The 15,000-nt window shown below is 39.1% G+C and overlaps 1 protein-coding gene across 2 annotated transcripts in view; it reads left to right on the forward strand.

Moving 5' to 3' along the window:
• Positions 1-8,588: 8,588 nt before the first annotated feature.
• LOC113813277 (equilibrative nucleoside transporter 1) overlaps positions 8,589-15,000 on the forward strand; it is a 39,441-nt gene continuing 33,029 nt past the window's right edge. Inside the window, exon 1 of one of the 2 annotated variants that reach the window (XM_070135791.1) lies at positions 8,589-8,653. The gene's annotated coding sequence lies outside the window, so the exon portion shown is untranslated. Of the gene's footprint in view, positions 8,654-13,182; positions 13,333-15,000 lie in introns of those variants that run through there. The other variant, XM_070135792.1, reaches the window with a different exon arrangement.

Genomic DNA, 15,000 nt, shown 5'->3' on the forward strand with positions numbered 1-15,000 from the left:
ATCAATATCATTATCATTTTCATCATTATCATTATTGCTGTTATCATTATCATCATTATCATGATCAATATCATTATCATTTTCATCATTATCATTATTGCTGTTATCATTATCATCATTACCATTATCATTATCAATATTGTCATTACTATCATAATTACCATTATCATTATCATTATCTTTAATAGGAATATTTCAATAAAATATTTTTTTTGTCTTTGTTGTTCAAAGAGTAATACATTTTGGGTGTGAATAAAAGTTAAAATATTTAGCCTGCATTTTTTTTTACAAATAGATAAACAAATTAATAGAAAGATAAATACATAAATTGATAACCCCGACGGATACAAGAACTTAAAGAATTAAAACAAAAAAAAACTCTATGAAGATACAAGCATTTTCTGACACTCCTTTTTCCTTCTTCTTTCTTCTTTCTTCTTCTTCTTCTTCTCCTTCTTGAGATAAGGAGAGCATCGTATTTCTCAAGGCCCTTTTGAGTGTTTAATGAAAACCTGTCACTCTTTATCACTCGAGACGCGAGGAGTGAAGGCATGTGGCGGGGGAAGGAGAAACGAGGGTACGGGGAGATTTTAGGGGAGAAAGGGGGGGGTAGAGCGAGGTTTTAGGGGGAGAAGAGGGATGGAGAAACGAGGGGGAGATTTTAGGGGAGAAAGGGGAGTAGAGCGAGGTTTTAGGGGGAGAAGAGGGATGGAGAAGGAGATGTTAGGGGAGAAATGGGGGTAGAGGGAGATTTTAGGGGAGAAACGAGGGTACGGGGAGATTTTATGGGAGAAAAGGGGGTAGAGCGAGTTTTTAGGGGGAGAAGAGGGAGGGAGATGGATATTTTGGGGGAGAAAAGAGGGTAGAGGGAGATTTTAGGGGAGATATGGGGGGTAGAGCGAGTTTTTAGGGGGAGAAGAGGGAGGGCGAAGGAGATTTTGGGGGAGAAACGAGGGTACGGGGAGATTTTTAGGGGAGAAAGGGGGGTAGAGGGAGGTTTTGAGGGAGAAATGAGGGTAGAGCGAGGTTTTAGGGGGAGAAGATGGATGGAGAAACGAGGGTACGGGGAGATTTTAGGGGAGAAAAGGGGGTAAAGCGGATTTTTGGGGGGAGAAGAGGGAGGGAGAGGGAGATTTTGGAGGAGAAAAGAGGGTAGAGGGAGATTTTAGGGGAGAAAAGGGGGTAGAGGGAGGTTTTGAGGGAGAAATGAGGGTAGAGCGAGGTTTTAGGGGGAGAAGATGGATGGAGAAACGAGGGTACGGGGAGATTTTAGGGGAGAAAAGGGGGTAAAGCGGATTTTTGGGGGGAGAAGAGGGAGGGAGATGGATATTTTGGGGGAGAAAAGAGGGTAGAGGGAGCTTTTAGGGGAGATATGGGGGTAGAGCGAGTTTTTAGGGGGAGAAGAGATGGAGATGTTGGGGGAGAAAAGGGGGTGGAGGGAGATTTTGGGGGAGAAAAGGGGGTAGAGCGAGTTTTTAGGGGGAGAAGAGGGATGGAGGTGGATATTTTGGGGGAGAAAAGAGGGAAGAGCGGATTTTTTGGGAAAAGAGAGGGATGGAGAAGGAGATTTTGGGGGAGAAATGGGGGTTGAGGGAGATTTTAGGGGAGATATGGGGGTAGAGCGAGGTTTTAGGGGGAGAAAAGGGATGAAGATGGATATTTTGGGGGAGAAAAGAGGGTCGAGGGAGATATTAAGGGGAGAAATGAGGGTACGGGGAGATGTTAGGGGAGAAATGGGGGTAGAGCGAGTTTTTAGGGGAAAGAGACGGATGGAGACGGAGATGCTAGGGGAGAAACGAGGGTACGGGGAGATTTTAGGGGAGAAAGGGGGGTAGAGCGATTTTTTGGGGGGAGAAGAGGGAAGGAGAAGGATATTTTGGGGGAGAAACGAAGGTACGGGGAGATTTTAGGGGAGAAAAGGGGGTAGAGCGAGGTTTTAGGGGGAGAAGAGGATGAAGAAGGACATTTTGGGGGAGAAAAGAGGGTAACAGGAGATTTTAGGGGAGAAAAGGGGGTAGAACGAGCTTTTAGGGGAAAAGAGGAATGGAGAAGGAAATGTTGGGGGAGAAAAGAGGGTAGAGGGAGATTTTGGGGGAAGAAGATGGAGGGAAAAGGAGATGTTGGGGGAGAAAAGAGGATTGAGGGAGATTTAAGGGGGAGAGGGAGGTTTGGTGGGGAGAAAAGGAGGTACAGGGAGATATTAGGGTAGAAAAGGGGGTAAAGCGCATTTTTAGGGTAAAAAGAGGGATGGAAAAGAGTAAAGGGAGATTTTAGGGAGGGAGAAAAAGGACTGGGATGGAAAAAAATAGATACTGGAAGATATTAGAGATAATAGAGGAGGGAGAGGAAGATTTTATGGCGAAAGGGGAGGTAGAGAGAGATGGGGGGGAGGAGAGAGAGATGGGGGGGAGGGAGATTTTAAGGGAGAAAGGGGAGGGAGAGGGAGATTGTCGGAAAAAAAAGGAAGGGAAAGGGGAAAAGGAAGACTAGAGAGAGAGAGATCTCAAAGCAGAGGAGAAGGAGGGGAATAGAAGGTAATAAGAATAAGGAAGAGGTATAAGGTAAGGAGAGAATGGGAGAATTAAAAAGAAAAAAGAGGGAAGTGAGGAGAAGGAGTGACAAGAAGGAGGATAAGAAGGATGGAGAAGAAAATAGAAAGATAACGAAGAGTGTGAACTGAATTTAAGGAAGGTATGAAAGAAGGAAAGAGAGAGATAAGAGAAAGCGAGACGAACAAAAAAAAAACAGACAACAAACGAGAAAAAAATACTGAGTCTTCCATTTTAGAAATTAAAAAAAATAATAATAATAATAATGAAAAAAACATGTATAAACATGTAAAAACAAACAAACAAAAAAACATTCTACAAGCGACATACCTCCCCTGCGCTTCTCCAGACTGCATTAAACAACACCTCGTTTTGGGTGCATGTAATGTCCAATATGCTTACTAACGGGCCCTGTCACCTTCCTGAAAGGGCGTCGTAATGCTCGATAACGGGCCCTGTCACTTTCTCAATACGATTTTTGCACATGTTGCTGTGGCCATTATACATGTTGGGTCGGCTATTATACATGTTACTTTGGCCATTGCACATGTTGCGTTGGCCATTGCAGTGAATATTGCTGTTAGGACATCGAGATTAATATTCCACGGGCGGGAGGAAATATTGGGTGGGCGTGAGGTGTGTCTGCCTGTGGGCGTGTGTATAAAGGCCGCTCTTTTGGGGTGTTTATTTAGTAAGATTTTGACTCTCCTCTTTGCTTTCTCTCTTTCTCTTTCTTTCACTCTCTCTCTCTCTTTCTCTTTCTCTCTCTCTCTCTCTCTCTCTCTCTCTCTCTCTCTCTCTCTCTCTCTCTCTCTCTCTCTCTCTCTCTCTCTCTCTCTCTCTCTCTCTCTCTGTTTATCTATATATCTATCTATCTATCTCTCTATCTGTTTCCTTCTGAGTGTACATGTATGTATGACAACATGTACGTATCTATTATGATTTATTACACTAGTCCAGCTAAGAATTCATATATGTATGTAAACACTGTGTACGTGTGAGTCTTTGTGTATGTACATATATGTATGCATATACATCATAACCAATAATACCAAATAACGATACCAATAACGGCAATAACAATGACAAACAACAACAGCAATACCAAAAAGCAAATACAGTAACAACAACAATGATAAAAAAAAAAATCGTTCATTCTTTTATCCCTGATTCGCGCAGCAGGTGTCGGAATAAAGTCGATATGCAAATATATCAGAAGACAATACTATCGCTGCCAAAAGAAAAGAGGCAAGGGAGAATCTGTGAGGGGAGGTTCTGGTACTAAAGGAAAGGAAGAAGGAAAGAAGGAGAGAATAAGAAAATGTCATCTTTATGAAGGCTAGCTTTCTTTCTCTGTCTCTTTTTTATACATATGTATATGGATATGTATGTGTATATGTTATAGATATACATATATACATATATAAGTATATGTATTTGTGTGTATATATATATATATATATATATATATATATATATATATATATATATATATATATATATATATATATATGTGTGTGTGTGTGTCTGTGTGTGTGTGTGTGTGTGTGTGTGTGTGTGTGTGTGTGTTTGTATACATATGTATGTATATATATATATATATATATATATATATATATATATATATATATATATATATATATACATATATATTAGTATAGTTGTCTTATTCACCCTTTCGTTTTTTTAATCATCCTTCTAAGAATGTCAGTCGAGGTTCGAATAAAAAATATGCATCATTTTGTTCACTTTATTATAGAATAGAATACAAATGAATAAAGATTGACTTATAAAAATATGTGTAAACGATAACAGAAATAATAAAATTAGAAATATTAAAAACCGATGTTCGCGGAAGTGGGGGGCAAGGGGAGGGAGAGGAGGGGGGAGAGGGAGAGGAAGGGGGAGAGAGAGAAAGGAGAGAGAAGGAGAGGATGGGCGGGATTGGAAGGAAGGGAAGTAGAGGGAGAGGGGAGAGGAAGGGGAAGGGAGGAGATAGAGAGGAAGGGGAAGGGGGGAGAGGGAGAGGAAGGGGAAGGAGGGAGAGAGGAGGAAGAGGGGAGAAGGAGAGGGAGAAAGAGAGAGGAAGGGGGAGAGGGAGAGGAAGGGGGAAGGGAGAGGGAGAAGCTGGGGGGAGGTAGAAAAGTGGGAGAGGGAGAGAGAGGGGAAGGGGGGAGAGGGGGGTGGAAAGATGGGAGGGAAACGACAAATTTAAATAAGATTTTTTGTCAATATTCCTCGCCATGAACAACTCTCTTCTGCATTAATCTGATTTTTTTTTTCTGATTTTTTTTGTTTTTCTCTCTCTCTCTTTTTTTTTTTTTTTTTTTTTTGTCCTTTCCTTGGTTCTCGCTCTTTCCCACTTCTTTTTCTATCTTTTCCCTACTCCCCGTTTTCTGATCCTCAGTATCTGATTTTCATTTCTTCTCACTTTTTGTTTTCTTACTTCCTCCATTTTTTTTTTTTTTTTTTTTTTTTTTTTTTTACATTTTCTACCTATTCCCCGCATCCTCGCTCCTTTCCATTCCGTCCTCTCACCCCCCCACTACCTCTCCTCACATTCTTAAACACTCTCCGATCTCTCACTCTTCCCCATCCCCTGCCCTCTCATTTTCCCCACTCCCTGTTCTCTCGCACCTCCCCACTCCTTATCCTCACTCCTTTCCCCACTCCCTGTTCTCTCACTCCGCACTACTCCTCTCTCCCTGTCTTCTCACTCCTTCCCACTCCTAATCCTCTCTCCCTTCCCCTCTCCCTGCTTTCTCACTCCGCACCACTCCTCTCTCCCTGTCTTCTCACTCTTCCCCTCTCCCTGTCCTTTCGCTCCCTTCCTCCCCTCTCCCTGTTCTCTCACTCCGCACTACTCCTCTCTCCCTGTCTTCTCCCTCCTCCCCACTGCCTGTTCTCTCGCACCCTCCCTCCCCACTCCCTGTTCTCTCACTCCGCACTACTCCTCTCTCCCTGTCTTCTCCCTCCTCCCCACTGCCTGTTCTCTCGCACCCTCCCTCCCCACTCCCTGTTCTCTCACTCCGCACTACTCCTCTCTCCCTGTCTTCTCCCTCCTCCCCACTCCCTGTCCTCTCGCACCCTCCCTCCCCACTCCCTGTTCTCTCACTCCGCACTACTCCTCTCTCCCTGTCTTCTCACTCCTCCCCACTCCCTGTTCTCTCACTTTTCCCCACTCCCTGTTTCCTCACTCCGCACTCCTCCTCTCTCCCTGTCTTCTCACTCCTCCCCACTCCTAATCCTCTCTCCCTTCCCCACTCCCTGTTTTCTCACTCCGCACCACTCCTCTCTCCCTGTCTTCTCCCTCCTCCCCACTCCCTGTCCTCTCGCACCCTCCCTCCCCACTCCCTGTTCTCTCACTCCGCACTACTCCTCTCTCCCTGTCTTCTCCCTCCTCCCCACTCCCTGTTTTCTCACTCCTCCCACTCCTTATCCTCTCTCCTTTCCCCACTCCCTGTCTTCTCACTCCTCCCCACTCCCTGTTTTCTCATCCCTCCCCACTCCCTGTTCTCTCGCACCTCCCCACTCCCTGTTTTTTCACTCCGCACTACTCCTCTGCCTCTGTCTTCTCACTCCCCACTCCCTGTCCTCTCGCACCCTCCCTCCCCACTCCCTGTTTCGACCAGTCATGCGAAGGGATATGAACGACCAATATTGCATGATCTGAATAGTTGCTATGTCATGAAGAACAGGGCTGCCATTTTTCCATTATGTGAAGTTCACTTTATTTTTATCATTATCGTTTTTTTATCATCATCGTTTTTTTATCATTATCGTTTTTTTTGTTTATTTGTTTGTTTGTTTGTTTTTGTTTTTTTTGTCTATATACCATTGTCTGTGAAATTATATTGTTTGTCTAACTATCTATCTGTTTATCTACCTATCTCTGTAATTGTCTATCTATCTGGGTTTTTTTCTGTTATCATTATTGTTTTTTTATGTCTATATACCATTGTCTGTGAAATTATCTTGTCTGTCTAACTATCTATCTGTTTATCTACCTATCACTGTCACTATCTATCTATCTGGGGTTTTGTTCTGTTCTACTATATATTGATATTTCCATGTATGTATGTCTCTATCTCTCTCTATCACTTTCGGTCTATTTCTCTGTCTATCAATCCGTTTATCTATCCCCATGTCTATCTATCTACGTGTGTATCCATCTACTGTTTTTACTTTCTATTTTTCTGTCTATCTATCTATCTATCGGTCTATCTATCTGCCTGTCTGTCTGCCTGTCTATCCATCCATCTATCTATCCATCTAACTATCTATCTATTCATTTATCTATCTACAGTGTATATCCATCTACCTACCTATCTATCTCTCCCCCCATATTTATCTACCGAACTATCTATCCATCAACCCATTTATTATCTACCTATCCATCCATCTATCCATTTGTCTATCTCTCCCCACTTATCTATCTACTGAACTATCCATTAAACCAACCCATTTATTAACTATCTATCTATCCATCCATCTATCTATCAACCCATTTATTAACTATCTACCTAGTCATCCATCTATCCATCTGTCTATCTCTCTCCACTTATCTATCTACTGAACTATCTATCCATCAATCCATTTATTAACTATCTATCTCTCCATCCATCTATCTATCAACCCATTTATTAACCATCTACCTAGTCATCCATCTATCCATCTGTCTATCTCTCTCCACTTATCTATCTACTGAACTATCTATTAAACCAACCCATTTATTAACTATCTATCTATCCATCCATCTATCTATCAACCCATTTATTAACTATCTACCTATTCATCCATCTATCCATCTATCTATCTCTCAATCTATCTATTCATCTGCCTCATTATAGAAGCAGTTTATTGTGAGGTTTACAGATGTCTTCAGCCAGGGAATAATCGCTTTGGGGATTACAGGGCATGGCGTGACTGTTATAAAATCGCCAGGGACTCGTGTAAGTATAAATTCTGGGCGTACACATGCTCTCTCTGTCTGTCTGTCTCTGTGTCTGTCTCTCTGTCTGTCTGTCTGTCTGTCTGTCTCTGTCTGTCTGTCTGTTTCTGTCTGTCTGTCTGTCTGTCTGTCTGTCTCTCTCTCTCTCTCTCTCTCTCTCTCTGTCTCTCTGTCTCTCTGTCTCTCTGTCTCTCTCTCTCTCTCTCTCTCTCTCTCTCTCTCTCTCTCTCTCTCTCTTTCTCTCTCTCTCTCTCCCTCCCTCCCCTCTTTCTCTCTCTCACACACACACACACACACACACACACCCCTACACACACACACGTACTCAAACACCCGCACACACACACCCACACACACACACACACACACACACACACACACACACACACACACACACACACACACACACACACACACACACACACTTACACACACACATACACACACACACACGCACGCACACAAAGGCACGCACTTAAGTACTTCTTATCGCTATCAAGATCACACTATCGCAAGGGAGGGGGTAGGGAGGGAGGGAGAGGGGGAAGGAGGGAGGGAGGGAGAAGAGGAAGGAGGGAGGGAGAGGGGGAAGGAGGAAGGGAAGGAGGAAGGGAGAAGAGGAGGGAGGGAGGGAGAGGGGGAAGGAGGGAGGGAGGGAGAAGAGGAAGGAAGGAGGGAGAGGGGGAAGGAGGAAGGGAAGGAGGGAGGGAGGGAGAGGGGGAAGGAGGGAGGGAGGGAGGGAAGAGAGGAGGGAGGGAGGGAGGAGAGGAAGGAGGGAGGGAGAAGAGGAAGGAGGGAGGGAGGGAGAAGAAGAGGGAGCGAGGGAGAAGAAGGGAGGGGGGGAGGAAGGGAGGGAGAAGGAGGGAGGTGGAGGGAAAGTGGAGCTTGGAAGGAGGAGAGGAAGGGGCTGGGAGGACCGTATGGGGGAGGGGGGGGGGGTCCTGAAGACGAAGCTTGGGGACGGGGAGAGGAAGGGGAAGGAGGGGGGGGGGGTACCGAAGGAGTAAGGGAGGGGGGAGGGAAAAGCTGTTGAAGGAGGGGGTGGAGGGTATTAGTAGAGGGGGGAGGGGGAGGGAGAGGAGGGAGATGAAAGAACAGAATCGGTGCCAGTTAGTGGAGGTTTGATAGTCACTGAGTAAACATATTCGTGAAGGTTTGTTTATTTTTCTTGGGTGACTGTGCGTTTTTTTGTTTGTTTGTTTGTCTTGTTTTTTTATCTTATTTTCTTCTTTTGGTGATTATTATTCTGGCAAATCATTTAAGCATTCGTGAAAGGAATCGCATAGGCCTATTGTAAGTAGTATAGGCTCGATTTTTTTTTAATTTGTTTATTTTATCTCAGTTTTTTTTCTTTTCTTTTCTTTTTTTTTCACTGTATTCATTTATGTAATTATTCCTCACTTGCCCTCATTCTGATAATTTTCATTTACCCCTCAATCTTTTATCATCATTATCATTCCCATAATAATTATAAACCCCAAATTATGAACATAATTCTCATCATTATGACCCTAATTAACCAGCATGATCATTTCTGACAGTAATAGAAACATCTATAATATCTTCATTTTACAGTCATTACTATCACCACCATTATTAAAATCATTATCCTCATTATCACCATTGTAAACAACCACTATCACTCATTTTCATCATTACCATCATAATTGTCATTACCAAAACAATACTATCTAGGTAATTATCATTACTCTATATATGGTATTCCTCATTTATTTATTTATTATATTACTCTATTTATGGTTGTCCTCATTGGCACTTTATGATATGCAAATGACATTGACGTGATTAGCCTCATTATATTCAAAACCCACATTCCCACTATAATTAATTTAATGATACTACTAGCAATTTAACACTGATTATGCTATTAGTTTTAGTCCTAGAGCTAATCTTAATTGTGTCTTATCGTTTAAAGTTTTTTTTTAATTAAATTCTGTGTCATTTCACCAGAGATAAAAGTTTATAAGATGAAGATTGGGTCTTGTAAGGATCAGATTAACAGTTATATTTGTGTTATAACTGTTGTTATTGTTATAGTTATTGTCACTGCTGTTCTTGTTCTTGTTATTATCATTATTATTGTTATTATTGTTATTATTCTTGTTGTTATTGGTATTCTTTATCTTATTGTTGTTGTTATTGTTATTGTCACTGCCGTAGCTGTTCTTATTGTTATTAACATTGTTATTATTATTGTTGTTACTGAAATTCTTATTGTTATTATTGTAATTTTTATTTTTATTCTTGTTGTTGTTGTTATCGTCACTGCTGTTGTTGTCACTTGTTCTTGTTCTCATTGTTATTTTCATTATTATTGTTATCATTGTTATTATTCTTGTTGTTACTGTAATTCTTATTGTTGTTGTTGTTATTGTTATTCTTATTGTTGCTGTTGTTATTGTAATTCTTATTGTTGTTGTTGTTGTTGTTATTCTTATTGTTGTTGTTATTATTCTTATTGTTGTTGTTGTTATTATTGTTGTTGTTACTGTTATTCTTATTGTTATTATTGTTCTTGTTGTTACAGTCGCTGGTGCTATTTGCCATCTCTGTCGTCAATAAGGAACTGTCATTGATTTTATGTTCAACGTCGTTATCGCAGTCCTTATCATTATCACTGCTGTTATCTTTACAGTATAAAAGCAGTCATTTCAGTGTTGTCATTACTATTATTATTGAGTTTATTACCTTAATCATCATTATACCATTGCTATAAGACTTGTTGCTGTTATTGTTATTGTTATCACCATGATTATCATTATCATTATTGTCAGTATTATCATGATTGTTAATATTAATGATACTATAATTATTATCATCAGCATATTTTTATTGTCATTATCATTATCATCACCATCGTTATTACTATTATTGTCATTATCATCATCATTATTGTTATCAGTATCATTATTATCATCACTGTAATTATCATTATCATTTTTATCATTATCATTATTATTGTTATTATCATTATTATTATTACTATGATTATCATTATTATCATTATTATTATTATTATTATTATTCTCATTACAATTATCATTATTATCGTTACCATTATTTTTATTGCCATTAGTATTATTATCATTACTCTTATCATCACCATCGTTATCATCATTACTATCATCCTTATTACCATTCTTATCAATATTGTTTTATCATTTCTATCATTATCATTACCATTATCAATGTCATTATCATCATCATTATTACTTTTATCACGTAAACATTAGTATCTATAACAATATCATTATTTTCTTAAAATCATTAACATCATTATCATTATCATTAATTAACTAACGCATTACATGTAATTAACTAGTTCATGTTGCTATAGTACATTAATCTGTACTTTTAATAGAATATTAATTCAATTGGAAATGTACATTTTGAAATTAAATAAATGCGTTTGTGGGGGGGAGGGAGTGAATGTGTGTGTGCGTGTGTGTGTGTGTGTATCCGGGTGTGTGTGTGTGTGGGTGTGGGTGTGTGTGTCCGTGTGTGTGTGTGTGTGTGTGTGTGTGTGTGTGTGTGTGTATCCGGGTGTGTGTGTGTGTGTGTGTGTGTGTGTGTGTGTGTGTGTGTGTGTGTGTGTGTACGTGTGTGTTTGTGTGTGTGTGTGTATCCGGGTGTGTGTGTGTGTGTGTGTGTGTGTCTGTGTGTTTGTCACGTGTGCGTGTGTATGTGTGTGTGTGTGTGTGTGTGTGTGTGTGTGTGTGTGTGTGTGTGTGCGTGCGTGTGTGTAGCATGATCCAACTTAATTTCTTATATCAAAAAAAAGAAAGGAAAAAAACATACACGCCAAAAAATAATATACAGAAAAATGCAAAGTAATTTTCCTCAATCCCCTTTGTTTCCAGGAAAAAATAATTATATTTCCGAGAACACATTCATCGGATTTTGCAATAATAGCCTCTCAAATAAAAAAAAATATATATATGTAAAGAAGATTAGTGTATCGATGTCATATCAGCTATCATGACTGCAGTGCATCCATAATTTATTTGACTCTGAATCCATATATAGCCAGTGTTACGCGTACGGAATTCGTATCCGATTTCTCGCGGTTAGGGGTACGTCACACACATATGCGTATATAAATGTTATTTCCGGGTAGTAAGTACGAACCTAATCTAACCTGAACTTAACCTAACCTAATTGAGAGTGGTATCATCATCGCCGCCATTTTGTTTCACCACAGAGGATTTTCTGCCGTACTCGTAGTCCTCTGTGTATGCGAACGTAACTATTTATATGAATATATACGAATACCTCCTAAAATTGCCAACTTGCGTTCTCTATTAAGAATTGTATTTCATTTTCTTTTTGTATTTAGCAGTGACTATTTTATTCTCTCGTGTAGTTATATTTCTCTCTATATATACATATTTTTAAAATCAATTTTCCCAAATGTTTTATAAAGTGCTTATCATTACCACAGATTTGTGCATTTACTTTTTAGTACTCTATTCCACTTGATTTTATCATTTTAAAAGATGTGCCCCCGAATTATGTGTGGACCAATCAGGATGACGCACGTGTTGCTCCAGCCAATCAGAGCCGTTCTTAGCCGTGCCCCCATTGCAGTGATTCCTAGGACAGATGATGATAGAAATAATAAAACAATATTGATAATAATGTGATGATGATAATAGTAATAATGATGATGATGCTAGTAATAATAGTAATGATAATAATGATAATGGTAATAATAAGAATGATTATAGTAATGACAATAATAATGATGATTGTAAAAATATTGATAGTAATAATAATGATAATAACAATAATATTAGTAATAATAATGATGATAATGCGCACACTCATAATTAGGTAAATATATACTCCTGTTGACACCTCCGCTAAAAATTCCATAAAAATCTGCTCACAACTTATTGGAGTTCTGAAACTAACTAACCAACGCTACCAAAATCATAACCTCCTTGAAAGAGGCAATAAATATATTCGATGATAATCAGTCAATTTAAAAAAGGGAGTTGAAAGAGAGAGAACGGAGTTACCTTCAAATTTTAACGTAGACTATCATATTATTAGCGCGTCGGACAAACACACCCAGGCGACGCTACAGCTATCTTCGCTGAATTTATTTTTCTAAGATATGATAAGAATGGGCTGACTGCATTTTCCCGAGTGCCGAATTAAATCTCTTGATCTTATCTTAGATAAAATTTTACCCGGCATAATTACAAGACAGAATTTTATTTTCCTCTGATCGTAATAAGCAAAAGCATTCTAGAATCATTTTCATATTTTTTTCTCTTCTCTTAATTCACAAATCTTATTCAGAGTTTGATAAAGAGTGAAGAGAAAAACTCCTCTTTCAATTTACATATCTATTTACCCAGATAGACAGACAGGTGGATAGATAAATAGCCACAGGTATATCTTACCATGTGCACGTTTAAGTTAAATTTATTCTTATTATTGTTGTTGTTGTTATTGTTATTGTCACTGCTGTTGTTCTTCTTGTTCTTGTTCTAGTTGTTATTTTCATTATTATTGTTATTATTGTTATTATCCTTGTTGTTGTTATTGAAATTCTTATTGTTATTATTGTAATTCTTATTTTTATTGTTGTTGTTGTATACATTTTAAAGTTGTATAAAAAATAAATTTTAAATTGCAAATTTATTTTTAAGATAGCTTAAAGAGCACGCGAGATATCTCTTTCACACACGACAAAGAACTCTCCGCCTTATGAACCCAACACTATGCGGTACACCGAGCGAGAGGACTGAACAATGCCCTGTACCCTGGATGCCCATTCTATGCCATTGTTTTCGGCTCAAGGTAACTTCTTGGTCACTGGTTCTGAAACCGTGATTGTATGTGCACTGTGATGCAATTTTGTTTTTTTTTTCAGTAACGTTCCGTGACCAACATTCTTTCAAAATACACCTACACACACACACACACACACATACACACACACAAACACACACACACACACACACACACACACACACACACACACACACACACATACACACACACACACACACACACAAACACACACACACACACAAACACACAAACACACACACACACACAAACACACACACACACACACACACACACACATGTATATGTATATTCATATGTGTGTGTGTGTGTGAGAGAGAGAGAGAGAGAGAGTGAGAAAGAGATTACGTGCGTTGTCTTTCTTGTTTTTCCTTCTCATTCCTTGTCTTTGATATTGCAGATTACGGATAAAATGCTTGGGGTTTATGGGACCGAAGTTCGCCATGTAGATAAGTTCCATAATTCTATTCATATCGATCTAGATAAGAGAACCACACCTGTTTATCCCTTTTCGGTTTAATGTTCGAATTTTATGACTTCAGAGTAAGTGACGTATACGTAACATGGGAATTAAATGCGGTTTTTTGTTTGTGATGAAGATATTGGTTATATTTCTACGATACGAGAGGGAGGAGGCGGGAGAAAATATTATTCTTATCAATATGTCTTCCTCATAGCTTGTGTGTATGTGCTTGCGTGTGTATGTGTATTCATGCTCGTGTCTGTACGTTTATACATGTGTGTGTACATGGTAAAACCGTACAGTTCAATTTATTTCTGTTTTTTTTATTCTTTCTTTCTTTCTTTTCTTCTTTTTAGTCAGTCACTTTCTAATATAATTATTTCAACTTCATGCAACTTCAAGTACATTTTTATTTAAGTTCGAGGCTTTTAGAACGCGGCTCAACTTTGTTATTTTGTTGACGATGCACTTGGCAACTTTGGTGTGATTGATAACAAGCATAACAAGTTGTTGGTGATAGCTATCATATAATCGACATCTTGATAATGGTCATAAGCGCTATCACATACGTTTATGACACGTTACACTCTGCTAATTATCATAAACTTCTTGAAATAGACTAAAAAAAAAGGGGGGGGGACTCAGAAACCCCTTGGCCAACCCCCCTAAAAAATTCATATAGACAGATAGATAGAGAGATCGATATAAAACACACGAATCAACAAGAATAACAAAACAATAAAAGAAAACGAATTTCCTCTCGCCACGATCTTTATTATTGTTATCGTTTATTATTTATCATTATCTTTATTATTTATTTATCATTATTTCTCCATATAAAGAGCCGATATAGAGTTCGTAATTATTCTGAAACTTTCCTTCATCTCATGTGTACGAGCATCATGTCACCACCGGATTCTCTGTCAGTGGCCGCTATAACTAAGGTCTATTATGAGGACTTTTATAGACCTTGGCTCCACCCATGAGTATGCATCACGAATCGCAAGTAACTTTTCGAGCAAATCTGAATCATAAGCTTCACAGCAAACGTAATTGTGACTATATATATATATATATACATATGTGTATATATGTATGTATGTATCATATGTATATAAACCTATTATCGCTATCAAGACAACGTAATTGTAATTGTGATTATCACTCTATTTTTGCACCTATGTGTGTGTGCG

Source organism: Penaeus vannamei, chromosome 21, assembly GCF_042767895.1.
Source record: "Penaeus vannamei isolate JL-2024 chromosome 21, ASM4276789v1, whole genome shotgun sequence".
NCBI classification, from domain to species: domain Eukaryota; kingdom Metazoa; phylum Arthropoda; class Malacostraca; order Decapoda; family Penaeidae; genus Penaeus; species Penaeus vannamei.